Consider the following 19,558-nt stretch of genomic DNA (forward strand, 5'->3'; position numbering starts at 1 on the left):
ACACTGAGCCTTCTGTGCATTAGGATCTTTTAGATGTGGGTATAGAGACTCAAAAAGACAACCAGAAGGAACAAAATGTTCAGTCAAGCAGTTAATAGCTGATTTAAGTGGTTAAAACTGCTGGTACCCCTATATTTTATGTACACATTTTAAAATATGGTCAGAAATAAATGCATACATACATCTGTAACCACTTATCTGGGATAGGGTTGTGGGGCAACAGCTCCAGCAGGGGACAAATCATTAGAACCACAGCACAGTCCCTAAAAATCTGATTTAATAAACACCCGAACTGCGGTTAGCCTGTTAGCTTTGGTGGTCAGACTCGAGGAGAGGGGCGTGTTCAAGCTTCTTTCATCACACACTGAGCCACCCACGCTCCACCCCTTTATGCATTAATGAGTTAATCATGAATCAGCGAGGCAGCTGATACGATGCCCAGATATGAGGTTCATATCAGCTGTTCTGGGTTTCGATAGAAAACCTACATGTGACGTCACACCCCATTTTGCACCATGTTGATAGCAATGTGTGGTTGGTCACACCCTAAAGCCACAGCCACTGGACATGTTAGACCTTCCCGGCGAGCTTGGGTAAGCAGTAACTCAATTCATTTTTCACATCTCAAACGTTATAGGGCGTCTCCCTTGTTTCACTTGGAGTAAGCACAGCAGATCCAAGGAGGACCTGCATGTTGATGTGGCACAACTTTTACATCAGATGCCCTTCCTGACACAACTCCACATCATCTGGAGGATGGGAACCTTCTGCATTGGAAACAAGTGCACTTAACCACACGGCCACCACCCCTGCCCTTACCAAGAAAGACAAACAATAAAATCTGGTGAACCTTGATGCATCAGCTCAATAGGAAAAACAGTATTGTTTACCCTATATGTAATATCTCATTGACGTGTCTGCCACCTGCTGGATGCAGACAGAATCATGACGCCCACTACATCACCAAATGCTGTACGAACAAAAGAATGGGAAGGAAAACAGCATTAAACAATGGATAGAATGTATAAATGGGAATGAAAAACCAAACTTTTCATCTGTACCGCAAATTACTCATGGCAAGCTCAAAACACTGTATCAAAGCCTGTTGAAGCCATTCAAAACACTCATGTTTCAATTCCACATTATTCTGGAGTCCACATGAAAAAGATGACATCATGTGCTGTACTCCCACCTGCTGGACAGCTCATACAGATCACATTATGAACTTCCCATTTAAAGGCTACAGCCAGCAAAGGGTCTGCACATGCAGTAGCATGCAAGTTGCAAGTCTTCAAGCCACTATTCGAAGGCATCAGTAGAAGCACAACTGCACAGCGCGTTTCTATTTAGTCTGTCTTGATGATGGAAGTGTGATGTTTCTTTCATCACTGTGTCTGTTATTTCAAGAAGAAAAAAAATTCCACTGTCGAAATGGTATGAGCTTACAGAGAGGGAAACACACACACACACACACACACACACACACATGATTCATCATCCTCACTTACAGCTTCACATCCTTCCTCAAAACTCAAGAAACTGTCCACACACACTATCCAAAATAATAAAACTCTTAAGTCACCACCACTACTCCTGGAGAACACCTAGTGTGCAAGTTTTCCAACTCTCCCTCTACATCAGGGGTGGCCAAGTTCGGTCCTCAAAAGCCACATTCCTGACACTCTTAGTTGTCTCCCTGCTCCAACACACCTGAATCCAAGGAAAGGTTCATTAAAAGTCTGCTAATGAGTCTTTCGTTGGATTCAGGTGTGTTGGAGCAGGGAGACAAGAGTGTCAGGAATGTGGCTCTCGAAGACCGAACTTGGCCACCCCTGCTCTACATCCACTGCTAATTAACTAATTCAGGTGTGGTCAACCAATCCATAGTGAGGAAACAACAGCTCTGACTGCTCCAGTGTTTCTCAATTCTGGCTCTCAGGACTTAAAGTACTACACATTCCCCATTTGCCCCTGAAGTGAACAGAGGAGATCAGTCAAAGAATGGTGAAGGAGACTCTGATCAATCAATTTTATTTATATAGCACCAAATCACAACAAACAGTTGCCCCAAGGCGCTTTATATTGTAAGGCAAGGCCATACAATAATTACGTAAAAACCCCAATGGTCAAAACGACCCCCTGTGAGCAAGCACTTGGCGACGGTGGGAAGGAAAAACTCCCTTTTAACAGGAAGAAACCTCCAGCAGAACCAGGCTCAGGGAGGGGCAGTCTTCTGCTGGGACTGGTTGGGGCTGAGGGAGAGAACCAGGAAAAAGACATGCTGTGGAGGGGAGCAGAGATCAATCACTAATGATTAAATGCAGAGTGGTGCATACAGAGCAAAAAGAGAAAGAAACACTCAGTGCATTATGGGAACCCCCCAGCAGTCTAAGTCTATAGCAGCATAACTAAGGGATGGTTCAGGGTCACCTGATCCAGCCCTAACTATAAGCTTTAGCAAAAAGGAAAGTTTTAAGCCTAATCTTAAAAGTAGAGAGGGTGTCTGTGTCCCTGATCTGAATTGGGAGCTGGTTCCACAGGAGAGGAGCCTGAAAGCTGAAGGCTCTGCCTCCCATTCTACTCTTACAAACCCTAGGAACTACAAGTAAGCCTGCAGTCTGAGAGCGAAGCGCTCTATTGGGGTGATATGGTACTATGAGGTCCCTAAGATAAGAAGGGACCTGATTATTCAAAACCTTAGAAGTAAGAAGAAGAATTTTAAATTCTATTCTAGAATTAACAGGAAGCCAATGAAGTGACACTCTGATGAGGAGTGTCACTTGCATTGTGAGATCATGTCAGCTCCAGCATTTTGGCCATGTGGCACGTTACTTTGGGCATGATCCTGCATGTGGGTGTCTTAGTGTTGAGGACCACAGTGGCTGGAAAAGTAGACGAGGATTCCCTCATTTGACCTGGCTATGGCAGATAGATGGAATGGACTGGATGCCTGTCTGGGTGGTTACCATCCAGCACCAAAAGCTGTTCCACAGTGTGGTGGATGTGGTGACGTCCAGTGCATGCTCCAAAACCTCACCTGACCCTAAGCAGTTCCAGATTTGACATCATAAATTACGTATGGCATCTGGGAGAATCAACAAATCAGCTGATAATGACGCGGTATTAGCGAACGCTATTGTGCACAATTACATTTATTTAAACAGCACAAAATCCCAGATTTGTTTTAGAGGCTTCTCAACTATGTACAATGTTAAACCCTCAAATCTGAGAACAAACTGTTTCCTGTGTTGTGTTTTCTGAAATTCCTTCCACCTAGAACATATACAGATTCCAGATCAGGCTCAGCCGACATAGGGATGTAAGGCAGTATGAGAAGGACACTATCTGCTTGTGGAATTTGTGAAGGACTGGTGTAACTTCTACGAAATACAAACTGCTAACCTTCGAAAACAAAGCAAGACTTATGCAACAAACAAGAGCAGTGCAAGCACCTTCCACTCGCTGGATTAATTGCGTAATACTCTGAAACAGCCCAATGGTGGGGAGCAGGTATTAACTTTGCTGTACGTGCAAGTGTTTGAGGAAATCACTTCTTCCTCAAAACATGGTCTGAATGGAATCCTTTGTGTGCAAATGTCACTGTACTTTCAGCTACGCTGGCCGGCTGAAGTCTTTCAGACACTTCAGCACGGCGAAACAACACGCGCAACTCTGTCACAAGGGTCAGGCTGATGAATTAAAACAAAAGACAAAGCAAACAAAAAAAAAGTCCAAAACATCTCATAGTAATTTCATTTATATAACTGTTTGCATTTTGCTATTAAACCTGTTGTTTAAATATTAAAACATAAAATTTAAACATATAAATATGCAAACAGATATAGATTCAAAGTTAAAAGATGATTGTGTGTCTGTGGCATTTAGAGAGGCATGTAGGGCGTTCCACCCAGCACTCCACTCTCTGCCACAAACACGTCACACTGTGCCACACAGTTGGCAGCACTCGCCAAAGTGTGCTAGGAGTTTTGGTTATGTTCAAAACACTTGGCACTCAACACTCATCCCGTGGTCGCCCCTTACACACCGCAAATACGCCATGCACATGCCATCTGTGTAATTGGTTGGAAAGCACCACGTTGTTCAGAAACTCCAAATCCATGATAAAATGTGGAAAAAACAAAGACAATGCTGATAAAACACTGGGCAGGAATCAGCAGACAGCACCAGGTGACACACTACATTAAACACCACTGGCATGCCATGCACATGCCAGCGAGTGATGGTGAGTATAACATGCTAGTTGCCACTAACACGCTACATGCACACCTTCTATGTGAGGGGGTAAGATTTCAATTACACACCGTCAGTAACTATAGGCAGCCATGAACAGATGAGTTCCGAATATAGTCATAAAACCCTCAACAGAACTCCAGTGTCTCATCTTAACCAGTACGTTATTCCAAAGCTTATGATCAACTCTATCATACAACCCCAATTCCAATGAAGTTGGGATGTTGTGTAAAATGTAAATAAAACAGAATATAATGATTTGCAAATCCTCTTTAACCTATATTCAATTGAATACACCACAAAGACAAGATATTTCATGTTCAAACTGACAAATTTTATTGTTTTTGTGCAAATATTTGCTTATTTTGAAATGGATGCCTGCAACACGTTTCAAAAAAGCTGGGACAGTGGTATGTTTACCACTGTGTTACATCACCTTTCCTTCTAACAACACTCAATAAGTGTTTGGGAACTGAGGACACTAATTGTTGAAGCTTTATAGGTGGAATTCTTTCCCATTCTTGCTTGATGTATGTCTTCAGTTGTTCAACAGTCCGGGGTCTCCGTTGTCGTATTTTGCGCTTCATAATGCACCACACATTTTCAATGAGCGACAGGTCTGGAATGGAGGCAGGCCAGTCTAGTACTCGCACTCTTTTACTACGAAGCCACGCTGTTGTAACACGTGCAGAATGTGGCTTGGCACTGTCTTGCTGAAATAGGCAGGGACATCCCTGAAAAAGATGTTGCTTGGATGGCAGCATGTGTTGCTCCAAAACCTGGATGTACCTTTCAGCATTGATGGTGCCATCACAGATGTGTAAGTTGGCTATGCCATGGGCACTAACACACCCCCATACCATCACAGATGCTGGTTTTGAACTTTGTGCTGGTAACAATCTGGATGGTTGTATTCCTCTTTTGTCCAGAGGACACGACGTCCATAATTTCCAAAAACAATTTCAAATGTGGACTCATCAGACCACAGCACACTTTTCAACTTTGCCTCTGTCCATTTCAAATGAGCTCAGGCCCAGAAAAGGCAGTGGTGTTTCTGGATGTTGTTCATGTTTGGCTTTTGCTTTGCGTGATAGAGTTTTAACTTGCACTTGTAGATGTAGCGACGAACTGTGTTAACTGACAATGGTTTTCCGAAGTGTTCCTGAGCTCATGCAGTAAGATCCTTTACACAATGATGTCAGTTTTTAATGAAGTGCCGCTTGAGGGATCAAAGGTCATGGACATTCAATGTTGGTTTTCAGCCTTGCCGCTTACGTGTAGAAAATTCTCCAGATTCTCTGAATCTTCTGATTATATTATGGACTGTAGATGATGGAATCCCTAAATTCCTTGCAATTGAATGTTGAGAAACATTGTTCTTAAACTGTTGGACTATTTTTTTCATGCAGTTGTTCACAAAGTGGTGATCCTCACCCCATCTTTGCTTGTGAACGGCTGAGCCTTTTGGGGATGCTCCTTTTATACCCAATCATGACATTCAGCTGTTTCCAATTAGGTGTTCTTTGAGCATTCATCAACTTTCCCAGTCTTTTGTTGCCCCGTCCCAACTTTTTTGAAATGTGTTGCAGGCATCCATTTCAAAATGAGCAAATATTTGCACAAAAATGTCTATCAGTTTGAACATATCTTGTCTTCGTGATGTATTCAATTGAATATAGGTTGAAGAGGATTTACAAATCATTGTATTCTGTTTTATTTACATTTTACACAATGTCCCAACTTTATTGGAATTGGGGTTGTAGCGTAATTTGAATATAGTTAGAATAGCAGTGTAGGGTGGCACTGTTGCTTAGTGGTTAACACTGTCGCCTCACAGCAAGGACACCCCAGGTTTGCTTCCAACGTGGTCTTTCGAGTTTACGTCTTCTCCCCATGTTTGCATGGGTTCTCTCCGGGTGCTCTGGCTTCCTCCCTTCCTCCGTTACTGACTGCCACAATCTTTTTTTCTTGACTCTGCCTCTACTGGTGGTTGGCTCTCACTGCGGTATTGTATCACTTCCTGTTCCGGAGCACAGCGGTGTTTTTCTGTATCTGTTAGCTGTTTAATCTGCGCAGTTAGATTGATCTAGTTATCTAGATTACGATTTGTTTCCCAGTGTAATCTTTACGTGCCTCAACTAAAGCACTCCTTCTGCTGAATCACCTCTAAATTATTTACACATTATTCACTTTGCGTGTTTTTAGGAATCCGCTAGCTTAGCGTAGCTACTAGCTCTTAGCCGATTTAGCATGGTGGCTTCTCCTGTCTCTCCCGCACTTTTCTGCTCTGGGTGTGAAATGTTTAGTTATTCCTCGGCCTCCTTTAGCAGTAATGGTACTTGTAATAAGTATAGCTTATTCGTAGCTTTGGAGGCCAGGCTGGGCGAATTGGAGACTCGGCTCCGCACCGTGGAAAATTCTACAGCTAGCCAGGCCCCTGTAGTCGGTGCGGACCAAGGTAGCTTAGTCGCCGTTAGTTCCCCCCTGGCAGATCCCGAACAGCCGGGAAAGCAGGCCGACTGGGTGACTGTGAGGAGGAAGCGTAGCCCTAAACAGAAGCCCCGTGTACACCGCCAACCCGTTCACATCTCTAACCATTTTTCCCCACTCGACGACACACCCGCCGAGGATCAAACTCTGGTTATTGGCGACTCTGTTTTGAGAAATGTGAAGTTAGTGACACCAGCAACCATAGTCAATTGTCTTCCGGGGGCCAGAGCAGGCGACACTGAAGGAAATTTGAAACTGCTGGCTAAGGCTAAGCGTAAATTTGGTAAGATTGTAATTCACGTCGGCAGTAATGACACCCGGTTACGCCAATCGGAGGTCACTAAAATTAACATTAAATCGGTGTGTAACTTTGCAAAAACAATGTCGGACTCTGTAGTTTTCTCTGGGCCCCTCCCCAATCGGACCGGGAGTGACATGTTTAGCCGCATGTTCTCCTTGAATTGCTGGCTGTCTGAGTGGTGTCCAAAAAATGAGGTGGGCTTCATAGATAATTGGCAAAGCTTCTGGGGAAAACCTGGTCTTGTTAGGAGAGACGGCATCCATCCCACTTTGGATGGAGCAGCTCTCATTTCTAGAAATCTGGCCAATTTTCTTAAATCCTCCAAACCGTGACTATCCAGGGTTGGGACCAGGAAGCAGAGTTGTAGTCTTACACACCTCTCTGCAGCTTCTCTCCCCCTGCCATCCCCTCATTACCCCATCCCCGTAGAGACGGTGCCTGCTCCCAGACTACCAATAACCAGCAAAAATCTATTTAAGCATAAAAATTCAAAAAGAAAAATAATATAGCACCTACAACTGCACCACAGACTAAAACAGTTAAATGTGGTCTGTTAAACATTAGGTCTCTCTCTTCTAAGTCCCTGTTAGTAAATGATATAATAATTGATCAACATATTGATTTATTCTGCCTTACAGAAACCTGGTTACAGCAGGATGAATATGTTAGTTTAAATGAGTCAACACCCCCGAGTCACACTAACTGTCAGAATGCTCGTAGCACGGGCCGGGGCGGAGGATTAGCAGCAATCTTCCATTCCAGCTTATTAATTAATCAAAAACCCAGATAGAGCTTTAATTCATTTGAAAGCTTGTCTCTTAGTCTTGTCCATCCAAATTGGAAGTCCCAAAAACCAGTTTTATTTGTTATTATCTATCGTCCACCTGGTCGTTACTGTGAGTTTCTCTGTGAATTTTCAGACCTTTTGTCTGACTTAGTGCTTAGCTCAGATAAGATAATTATAGTGGGCGATTTTAACATCCACACAGATGCTGAGAATGACAGCCTCAACACTGCATTTAATCTATTATTAGACTCTATTGGCTTTGCTCAAAAAGTAAATGAGTCCACCCACCACTTTAATCATATCTTAGATCTTGTTCTGACTTATGGTATGGAAATAGAAGACTTAACAGTATTCCCTGAAAACTCCCTTCTGTCTGATCATTTCTTAATAACATTTACATTTACTCTGATGGACTACCCAGCAGTGGGGAATAAGTTTCATTACACTAGAAGTCTTTCAGAAAGCGCTGTAACTAGGTTTAAGGATATGATTCCTTCTTTATGTTCTCTAATGCCATATACCAACACAGTGCAGAGTAGCTACCTAAACTCTGTAAGGGAGATAGAGTATCTCGTCAATAGTTTTACATCCTCATTGAAGACAACTTTGGATGCTGTAGCTCCTCTGAAAAAGAGAGCTTTAAATCAGAAGTGTCTGACTCCGTGGTATAACTCACAAACCGTCTGAGTTATTTTCATTAGTTACTTCATCCAAACCATCAACATGTTTATTAGACCCCATTCCTACCAGGCTGCTCAAGGAAGCCCTACCATTATTTAATGCTTCGATCTTAAATATGATCAATCTATCTTTGTTAGTTGGCTATGTACCACAGGCTTTTAAGGTGGCAGTAATTAAACCATTACTTAAAAAGCCATCACTTGACCCAGCTATCTTAGCTAATTATAGGCCAATCTCCAACCTTCCTTTTCTCTCAAAAATTCTTGAAAGGGTAGTTGTAAAACAGCTAACTGATCATCTGCAGAGGAATGGTCTATTTGAAGAGTTTCAGTCAGGTTTTAGAATTCATCATAGTACAGAAACAGCATTAGTGAAGGTTACAAATGATCTTCTTATGGCCTCGGACAGTGGACTCATCTCTGTGCTTGTTCTGTTAGACCTCAGTGCTGCTTTTGATACTGTTGACCATAAAATTTTATTACAGAGATTAGAGCATGCCATAGGTATTAAAGGCACTGCGCTGCGGTGGTTTGAATCATATTTGTCTAATAGATTACAATTTGTTCATGTAAATGGGGAATCTTCTTCACAGACTAAAGTTAATTATGGAGTTCCACAAGGTTCTGTGCTAGGACCAATTTTATTCACTTTATACATGCTTCCCTTAGGCAGTATTATTAGACGGTATTGCTTAAATTTTCATTGTTACGCAGATGATACCCAGCTTTATCTATCCATGAAGCCAGAGGACACACACCAATTAGCTAAACTGCAGGATTGTCTTACAGACATAAAGACATGGATGACCTCTAATTTCCTGCTTTTAAACTCAGATAAAACTGAAGTTATTGTACTTGGCCCCACAAATCTTAGAAACATGGTGTCTAACCAGATCCTTACTCTGGATGGCATTACCCTGACCTCTAGTAATACTGTGAGAAATCTTGGAGTCATTTTGATCAGGATATGTCATTCAAAGCGCATATTAAACAAATATGTAGGACTGCTTTTTTGCATTTACGCAATATCTCTAAAATCAGAAAGGTCTTGTCTCAGAGTGATGCTGAAAAACTAATTCATGCATTTATTTCCTCTAGGCTGGACTATTGTAATTCATTATTATCAGGTTGTCCTAAAAGTTCCCTAAAAAGCCTTCAGTTAATTCAAAATGCTGCAGCTAGAGTACTGACAGGGACTAGAAGGAGAGAGCATATCTCACCCATATTGGCCTCTCTTCATTGGCTTCCTGTTAATTCTAGAATAGAATTTAAAATTCTTCTTCTTACTTATAAGGTTTTGAATAATCAGGTCCCATCTTATCTTAGGGACCTCGTAGTACCATATCACCCCAATAGAGCGCTTCGCTCTCAGACTGCAGGCTTACTTGTAGTTCCTAGGGTTTGTAAGAGTAGAATGGGAGGCAGAGCCTTCAGCTTTCAGGCTCCTCTCCTGTGGAACCAGCTCCCAATTCAGATCAGGGAGACAGACACCCTCTCTACTTTTAAGATTAGGCTTAAAACTTTCCTTTTTGCTAAAGCTTATAGTTAGGGCTGGATCAGGTGACCCTGAACCATCCCTTAGTTATGCTGCTATAGACGTAGACTGCTGGGGGTTTCCCATGATGCACTGTTTCTTTCTCTTTTTGCTCTGTATGCACCACTCTGCATTTAATCATTAGTGATCGATCTCTGCTCCCCTCCACAGCATGTCTTTTTCCTGGTTCTCTCCCTCAGCCCCAACCAGTCCCAGCAGAAGACTGCCCCTCCCTGAGCCTGGTTCTGCTGGAGGTTTCTTCCTGTTAAAAGGGAGTTTTTCCTTCCCACTGTAGCCAAGTGCTTGCTCACAGGGGGTCGTTTTGACCGTTGGGGTTTTACATAATTATTGTATGGCCTTGCCTTACAATATAAAGCGCCTTGGGGCAACTGTTTGTTGTGATTTGGCGCTATATAAAAAAAATTGATTGATTGATTGATTGATTCCTTCCAAAAACATGCAGGTTCGATGAACTGGTGACTCTAAACTGACTGAATATGAATGTGTTTGCCTGTACATGTCAGGCCCTGGATTAGACTGCTGGCCTATCCGGGGTGTACTCTTGTCTCATGATGACTGGGATAGACTCCAGGCCACCATGACTCTTGACAGGAATAAGCAGGTTCTGAAAATGGATGGATGGATAATAGAGCTGTTGTTGTTTGTTTTGTTGTTTGTTTTAGTTGTTTATGGTCTCCACAACAGCTCCAGTACCGATCCATTGGGACTTGGCACAAGTGTTACATCACAAATATCTTGTATGAGTAACCTTTACATAAAAATAATAATAATTGTTTAATCACATTGATCAATTCAGTATTAATTTATTTTTGTTTGATAGTTTGTGGACTAATGGAGTTTAACTTTAAATCTTAAGCTAACTTTTTTTAGCTTAAGATTTGAATTTGACAATTTTGATGTTTTACTGGTTTGTTAATTAAAAAAAACAAACAAAAAAAACCCATCAAAACCCACATTTTGACAGAAACATTTGGGTGCCTCAGAGTTTTTGCATAGTGCTGTATATTGCATATTAACTTTAGATGTAACAACATGCTAATAAAGTTTTTTGTGTTCTGCCTTGCAGTCCAGGCAGTTCTCTAAGGCATGAAGAACACATTTGTGTAGATTTAATCACATCAGACCATCCCTCCAAAACAAAAGTGTCTTTGTATAGGATTGCTCTTATGAACCACTGCAATGGCTGTGCAAACAGGCTAGAAGAATGTTAAAATTGCAAAAGTTAGAGTGCCAGCCTTTATGAGGCCACTCATATTCAAATAGTGCAGAGATTCAAGCACTAGCTGTTATTATATGCATCATCATTTTGCAAAATTTCATATGGTATCACACCCCATCAGTGACCAATGGTCAGAGAACAACATTGTCAAATGTCATCAAGTGACACAAATGTATTACCTGATAACATTAATAGAGCTCTTGAAGAAATTCAATTGTACCTGCATTAATGGTAAATGTCTGCAAGATGGAGATATTGCTTCATTTCAAGAGCCTTGGGTACAGGCTGCTGTGAGACACAAAGATAAACCTGTTGCTTATAGTAGTAGATGACAATTACCGTATTTTCCAGAGCATGTCAGTTTTTTTATTAGGTTTTAACTAGGACTAAGATGTCCTGTGACTTGTACTCAGGTGCAACTTACGAGGTCTGTCAATAAAGTATAGGTCCTTTTTATTTTTTTCAAAAACTATATGGATTTCATTCATATGTTTTTACATCAGACATGCTTGAACCCTCGTGCGCATGTGTGAGTTTTTCCACGCCTGTCGGTGACGTCATTCGCGTGTGAGCACTCCTTGTGGGAGGAGTCGTCCAGCCCCTCATCGGAATTCCTTTGTCTGAGAAGTTGCTGAGAGACTGGCGCTTTGTTTGATCAAAATTTTTTCTAAACCTGTGAGGCACATCGAAGTGGACACGGTTCGAAAAATTAAGCTGGTTTTCGGTGAAAATTTTAACGGCTGATGAGAGATTTTGAGGTGATACTGTCGCTTTAAGGACTTCCCACGCAGTGGGACGTCGCGCAGCGCTCCGAGGTGCCGTCGTCAGCCTGTTTCAAGCTGAAAACCTCCACAGTTCAGGCTCTATTGATCCAGGACATCGTGAGAGAACAGAGAAGTTTCAGAAGAACTCGGTTTCAGCATTTTATCCGGATATTCCACTGTTAAAGGAGATTTTTTTTTAATGAAATACGTGCGGACGGATTGCAGCGTCAGCTCGCAGCCGCCACGACGCTCCGCCACAGGAAAAACACCTCTGTTGGAAGCCTTAAGGACAAGTTGGAACATGTCCAACTGTTAATTTCTCAGATACTCACTCCACTGAAAGCCATCAAAAGCCGCCTGGATTTTACAAATGGTTATCAACACAGAGGTGTTTTTCCTGTGCCGCCACACTGCGCCGACGCGCGGACCCGTCCGCACGTCTTTCATGCTCACAGGCGGATGACGTCACCGACAGGCGTGGAAAAACTCACGCATGCGCACGAGGGTTCAAGCATGTCTGACGTAAAAACATATGAATGAAATCCATATCGTTTTTGAAAAAAATAAAAAGGACCTATACTTTATTGACAGCCCTCGTATATACCGAAAAATAATGCATTTGTTATTCATAATAAAAACTACAGTAATTATTTTTATGAGACTTTTGCAGGACTTATATGAAACAAAATAAACTCCAATAATGAAATAATAAATGTCAATAACAAGACACACTTCAACAATGCACAAAAATCACAAATTAATGAGTTGATAATGCAGAAAAAAGGTGTGACTTACACTCCAGTGCGACTTACAGCGCATCTGGAAGGTATTCATTTTTTTTCACATTTTGTTACATTACAGCCTTATTTCAAAATGAAGGTAAACTCACTTTTCCCCCTCAAAATTCTATTTACATCATCCCATAATGATAACATGAAAAAGTTTTTGTTTTTTTTTTATTTTTGCAAATGTATTAAAAATAAAAAAAGAAATCACTTGTACATAAGTATTCACACCCTTTGCTCAATATGTACCTTTGGCAGCAATTACAGCCTCAAGTCTTCTTAAATATGATGCCACAAGCTTGGTGCACCTATCTTTGGGCAGTTCTGTCCATTCCTCTTTGCAGCACCTCTCAAGCTCCATCAGGTTGGATGGGGAGCGTCGGTGCACTGTCATTTTCAGATCTCTCCAGAGATGTTCAATTGGATTCAGGTCTGGACTCTGTCTGGGCCACTCAAAGACATCTTGGCTATGTGCTTAGAGTCATTGTCCTGCTGAAACATGAACCGTTGCCCCAGTTTGACATCAACAGAGCAGGTTATCACCCTGAGAGTCCTTCAGGTGCCTTTTGGTAAACTCCATGTGGGCTGTCATGTGCCTTTTACTAAGGAGTGGCTTCTGTCTGGTCATTCTACCATACAGGCCTGATTGGTGGGTTGCTGCAGAGATGGATGTCCTTCTGGAAGGTTCTTCTCTCTCCACGGGGGAATGCTGGAGCTCTGACAGAGTGACCATTGGGTTCTTGGGCACTTCCCTGACTAAGGCCGTTGTCCCCCCATTGCTCCATTTAGACGGGTGGCCAGCTTTAGGAAGAGTCCTGGTGGATTCAAACTTCTTCCATTTACAGATGATGGAGGTCACTGTGCTCACTGGGACCTTCAAAGCAGCAGAAATGTTTCTGTACCCTTCCCCAGATTTGTCCCTCAAGACAATCCTATCTCAGAGGTCTACAGACAGTTCCTTTGACTTCATGCTTGGTTTGTGCTCTGACATGCACTGTCAACTGTGGGACATTATACACAGTAAAATAACTAGTGTTAAATTAACACTGACAGTGTTAGTTTTACACTGGTGGTTTTACTGTGTATGTAGACAGGTGTGTGTCCTTCCAAATCACAACCAATCAACTGAATTTACCCCAGGCAGACTCCAATTAAGCTGTAGAAACATCTCAAGGATGATCAGTGAAAACAGGATGCACCTTAGCTCAATTTTGAGCTTCATGGCAAAGGCTCTGATACTTATATATATGGGATTTCTTAGTTTTTTAAATAAATTTGCAATAATCTCAAAAGTACCTTTTTTCACATTATCATTATGGGGTATTGTGTGTAGAATTTTGAGGGAAAAAAAAAGAATTTCATCCATTTTGGAATAAGGATATAACATAAAATGTGGAAAAAGTGAAGTGCTGTAAATACTTTCCAGATGCACTGTATATATGGGTTTTTCCTCTTCAAGAGACATTTTTTAACCAATGTGACTTATAGTCTGGAAAATATGGGTGTGCAATGCACTTGCATTACATATGATTGTTTGCTGTTTGATAATCTTTCAAACACATGGTTATTTTTTTCACAACACCGATAAATGTACTATTCATTGTCCTAATAACCAGAAAACATTGTCCTAATAACCAGAAAATTAATGCTGCTATTTTCTCTGGTGACCTTTACGGATAAAACCCAAACTTTGACAGAAGTCGAATTTCAAAATTACAGAGGTCTTGTTGAAAATGATGCTACAGTGCCCCTTTCACTGTAACAATTCATAAAAATTATAGTTTGTGCATTCTGTGGCATATGGGTCTTAGACATATATTAGAAATTGAAAAATCAACAGTCACACTGGGGGGGAGCTTCAAAATGTTAAAATTATTTAAATTTTCACAACATTGCACTCAAATTGCTTGGGTTACAAAACATTTACATTAGACTGGTTTGCAATATCCAGAATGTTACTCTACAGGTGAGAGGATGAGAGGGGTCAATGCCCAGTGAGACAAATTGCGATGCTTCATAAATAATAAAGGTATCACTGATGGTGTATTTAACATAAATAATAAAAGGTATCACTGATGGTGCATTTAATTCTCTGTTTGAACTGATTCTGCAAGATGAACAACATGAGTCCAGATTTATCAACATTAGAAGAATTTTTGGATTTTGACCCCAGTGTTACCTTTGACCTTTTAATTTATAATCAAAGAGCTGTACATGGTTGAAATGGAAAACTATACTTTTCCTGAATGGTCACAAGAAAATTTTGATATTGTTTCATCAAAACTTAGACAATCCGAAATGTCATAAACTTCATTCCTGTCATTTGACCCCTACAGGTACCCCGCGCCCCTCCAAACCCCCCCCATCCAAAAAAACAAATACACACACCAACAACAGCAATCTTCTAGTTAGTAGGACTGAGCACATATTTTTGATTGCTGACAAAAATGAACATGAACCCCACACCTGACACCAGAGGCCCCTCCATTAAAAATATCAAAATCCATCAAAACACTGCCAGAACATACGGGGTGGGGGGGATCATGTTTCCAAATGAAATAAATATTTAATCATAGTATGGATCTTCGTGTTACATTAGCTTTCATCCATCCAAACCACCCATATTCGAAACATGAAATAGTGGAATATTTACGGATTTAAATTTGACGAAGAAACTTCGTTACTTCCGGGATCCATCCTTCCGACAGGCAACTTGACGCACCTGCAGTGTCACAAGCACATTTGCGCATCACAAACGGACGCTTCTCTGCTAAAATAAAGTTTGGCGTTACCTGACAGTGTTTTCTCCAGACTTGTCCTTTCTTCAGCAGCAGGAACAGAGCTGTGAGCGTCGCTGTATTTCCTCAAATATCGCTCTCTGAACACACATTACGGCACTTCTCTCTGCCATTACTCCCTGCATTCTGATTGGGCTCGGAGAGGTGGCGCGTGCGGAGGGCCGGGCCAGAATGGTTTGAATGATTTTACTGACTGACAGATCGCGCGCGCGCGTACGCACACACACATAACCTCCCTGACATGACTTGTCTGCTCACAAAAAAGCTTAAAAAAAGAAACCCCCCAAAAACATAACAATAAATGATGTCATCTTGTTAACCAAATTAAAAGGATATACTACGGGCAAACTCAAAATTTGCTGAATATTAAATCACCACGTCAATCCTAAAACATTTTTTAAATTAATGAATTAATTAATTTTCCTATATAATAGATGTGCCTGGCACCTGGTTGATGGTTTAATGGATGCAGGATTGATGATGGATTAGAAACAGGTGTGGTTGTCACTGAAGAAAAACAAACTTTTTCCACACAGAAATGTACAAAATCGGAGAAGCAAAATGTTTGATTGTTTCACAGTGGTTATATGCTAAAATTCAAATAACATGGTCATAGCTATAAAAAAAAAAAACCAGCAGAAAGGATTTTATCTGAATTTAGTTTTAAAAGAGAGCAAGGAAGATGGTCAAGCAAGGTACAGTAGTGTTCAGAATAATAGCAGTGCTATGTGACGAAAAAGATTAATCCAGGTTTTGAGTAAGGTACCAGTAGATTCAGTAGATTATCACAAATCCAACAAGACCAAGCATTCATGATATGCACACTCTTAAGGCTATGAAATTGGGCTATTAGTTAAAAAAAAGTAGAAAAGGGGCTGTTCACAATAATAGTAGTGTGGCATTCAGTCAGTGAGTTTGTCGGTTTTGTGGAACAAACAGGTGTGAATCAGGTGTCCCCTATTTAAGGATGAAGCCAGCACCTGTTGAACATGCTTTTCTCTTTGAAAGCCTGAGGAAAATGGGATGTTCAAGGCATTGTTCAGAAGAACAGCATAGTTTGATTAAAAAGTTGAATGGAGAGGGGAAAACTTATACGCAGGTGCAAAAAATTATAGGCTCTCCAATGCTTTAAAATGGACAAAAAAAACCAGAGACGCATGGAAGAAAACGGAAAACAACCATCAAAATGGATAGAAGAATAACCAGAATGGCAAAGGCTCACCCATTGATCAGCTCCAGGATGATCAAAGACAGTCTGGAGTTACCTGTAAGTGCTGTGACAGTTAGAAGACGCCTGTGTGAAGCTAATTTATTTGCAAGAATCCCCCGCAAAGTCCCTCTGTTAAATAAAAGACATGTGCAGAAGAGGTTGTGCATATCATGAATGCTTGGTCTTGTTGGATTTGTGAGAATCTACTGAATCTACTGGTACCTTGTTTCTCATGTAACAATAAGAAATATACTCAAAACCTGGATTAATCTTTTTAGTCACATAGCACTACTTTATTCTGAACACTACTGTACAGAGTATTTTTGTATGTAAATGTACTAAATCAAAGAAATACACCATCAATGCTGATATGATCATCTGAGAAACATATCACACTATGTGAGGTTCAAATAAGAGATCAAATCAGCTCCATAATGTTTCACCCATTTTTGGTGTGATTTATTTTTTTATGTAGAATACACACACACACACACACAGTGAGAAAAATAAGTATTTGAACACCCTGCGGTTTTGCAAGTTCTCCCACTTAGAAATCATGGAGGGGTCTGAAATTTTCATCTTAGGTGCATGTCCACTGTGAGAGACATAATCTAAAAAAAAAAATTAAAAAAAATCCGAAAATCACAATGTATGATTTTTTTTTTTAAATAATTTATTTGTATGTTACTGCTGCAAATAAGTATTTGAACACCTACCAACCACCAAGAATTCTGGCTCACACAGACCTGTTAATTTTTCTTTAAGAAGCCCTCTTATTCTGCTCTTTACCTGTATTAATTGCACCTGTTTGAACTTGTTACCTGTATAAAAGACACCTGTTCACACTCTCAATCACACTCCAACCTGTCCACCATAGCCAAGACCAAAGAGCTGTCTAAGGACACCAGGGACAAACTGTAGACCTGCACAAGGCTGGGATGGACTACAGGACAACAGGCATGCAGCTTGGTAGAAGACATCAACTGTTTATTTATTTTATATTTATTTTATAACTGATTATTTATTAGAAAGTGGAAGAACCACAAGATGACTGTCAATCTCCCTCGGTCTGGGATTCCATGCAAGATCTCACTTTGTGGGGTAAGGATGATTCTGAGAAAGCTCAGAACACAGGAGGACCTGGTCAATGACCTGAAGAGAGCTGGGACCACAGTCACAAAGATTACATTAGTAACACATGATGCTGTCATGGTTTAAAATCCTGCAGGGCAGCAAGGCCCCCCTGCTCAAGCCAGCACATGTCCAGGCCCGTTTGAAGTTCCCCAGTGACCATCTGGATGATCCAGAGGAGGCATGGGAGAAGGTCATGTGGTCAGATGAGACCAGAATAGAGCTTTTTGGAATCAACTCCATTTACCATGTTTAGAGGATGAGAACAACCCCAAGAAAACCATCCCAACCATGAAGCATGGGGGTGGAAACATCATACTCTGGGGGTGCTCTTCTGCAAAGGGGACAGGGCGACTCCACCGTATTGAAGGGAGGATGGATGGGGTCATCTATTGCGAGATTTTGGCAAACAATCTCCTTCCCTCAGTAAGAGCATTGAAGATGGGTCATGGCTGGGTCTTCCAGCATGACAATGACCCCAAACACATAGCCAGGGCAACTAAGGAGGTGCTCTGTAAGAAGAATTTCAAGGTCCTGGAGTGGCCTGGCCAGTCTACAGACCTCAATAGAATAGAAAATCTTTGGAGAGAGCTGAAACTCCAAACCTGAAAGATTTGGAGAAGATCTGTATGGAGGAGTGGACTTAAATCCCTACTGCAGTGTGTGAAAACCTGTTGACGTTTGACCTCTGTAATTGCCAACAAAGGCTACTGTACAAAATATTAACATTGATTTTCACAGGTGTTCAAATACTTATTTGCAGCAGTAACATACAAATAAATTATTAAAAAATCATACATTGTGATTTCCGGATTTTTTTTTTTAGATCATATCTCTCACAGTGGACATGCACCTACGATGAAAATTTCAGACCCCTCCATGATTTCTAAGTGGGAGAACTTGCAAAATAACAGGGTGTTCAAATACTTATTTTCCTCACTGTGTATATATGAAAATAATAATTAATTTCATTTGTTCCACCCACTGATAAAATGAAATTTGAGGTAAAGTCATAAACCTCTGTCAGTAACTCTTTCATGATTGAAAAATATGTTGAGGGATCACAGAAAAAAGTTGATCTGCAGACCACCTTCATGAATCTTTATCTTCCCTCCAAAACTGAGACAGCTCCTATAGTAACTTGGTATGACTCACTCTCCCACTGACAAGCTGTCTGATCTGTAGCTCCATGCACAAATTTATACTATAAACTCTTCATCCAACCCAAACACATGTGTGCTCATTGGGATACCCAACTGTCATAATATTTGAGTTGTTTTAAAGCAGATGTTTTTCATGGGGCCAGTGACAGCAAGGGTGAAAGTGCACACGTTACCGCTTTCACTGGGATATGTTTTCATATTCTCAAGGACACACGCCACATTTGCTGAAGACACAGATCCTCATTTTGTCTGGCAGTCTATGAACATCAGTAGGCAGCCTTCTGACTGTATATTAACTGATGATGTAAAAGAAAGGCAAATAGTTCAGTATGAAAAAAACCTGCATTTTAGGATTAAATATTTAGGCCCTGATTTACTAAATTGCATGGGCAATCTAAAATTTTGCATGTTGGCATGGCATCAA

General features: G+C 41.0%; 1 protein-coding gene across 1 annotated transcript in view; it reads right to left on the reverse strand.

Annotated features, from left to right (window-relative positions):
• Nucleotides 1-15,744, reverse strand: part of acsl3a (acyl-CoA synthetase long chain family member 3a) — a 110,365-nt gene extending 94,621 nt beyond the window's left edge. Inside the window, exon 1 of the mRNA XM_034167822.1 lies at nt 15,625-15,744. The gene's annotated coding sequence lies outside the window, so the exon portion shown is untranslated. The remainder of the gene's footprint in view (nt 1-15,624) is intronic.
• Between the last annotated feature and the right edge of the window lie 3,814 nt (nt 15,745-19,558).

The sequence above is a fragment of the Thalassophryne amazonica genome, chromosome 4 (assembly GCF_902500255.1).
Source record: "Thalassophryne amazonica chromosome 4, fThaAma1.1, whole genome shotgun sequence".
Lineage (NCBI taxonomy): Eukaryota > Metazoa > Chordata > Actinopteri > Batrachoidiformes > Batrachoididae > Thalassophryne > Thalassophryne amazonica.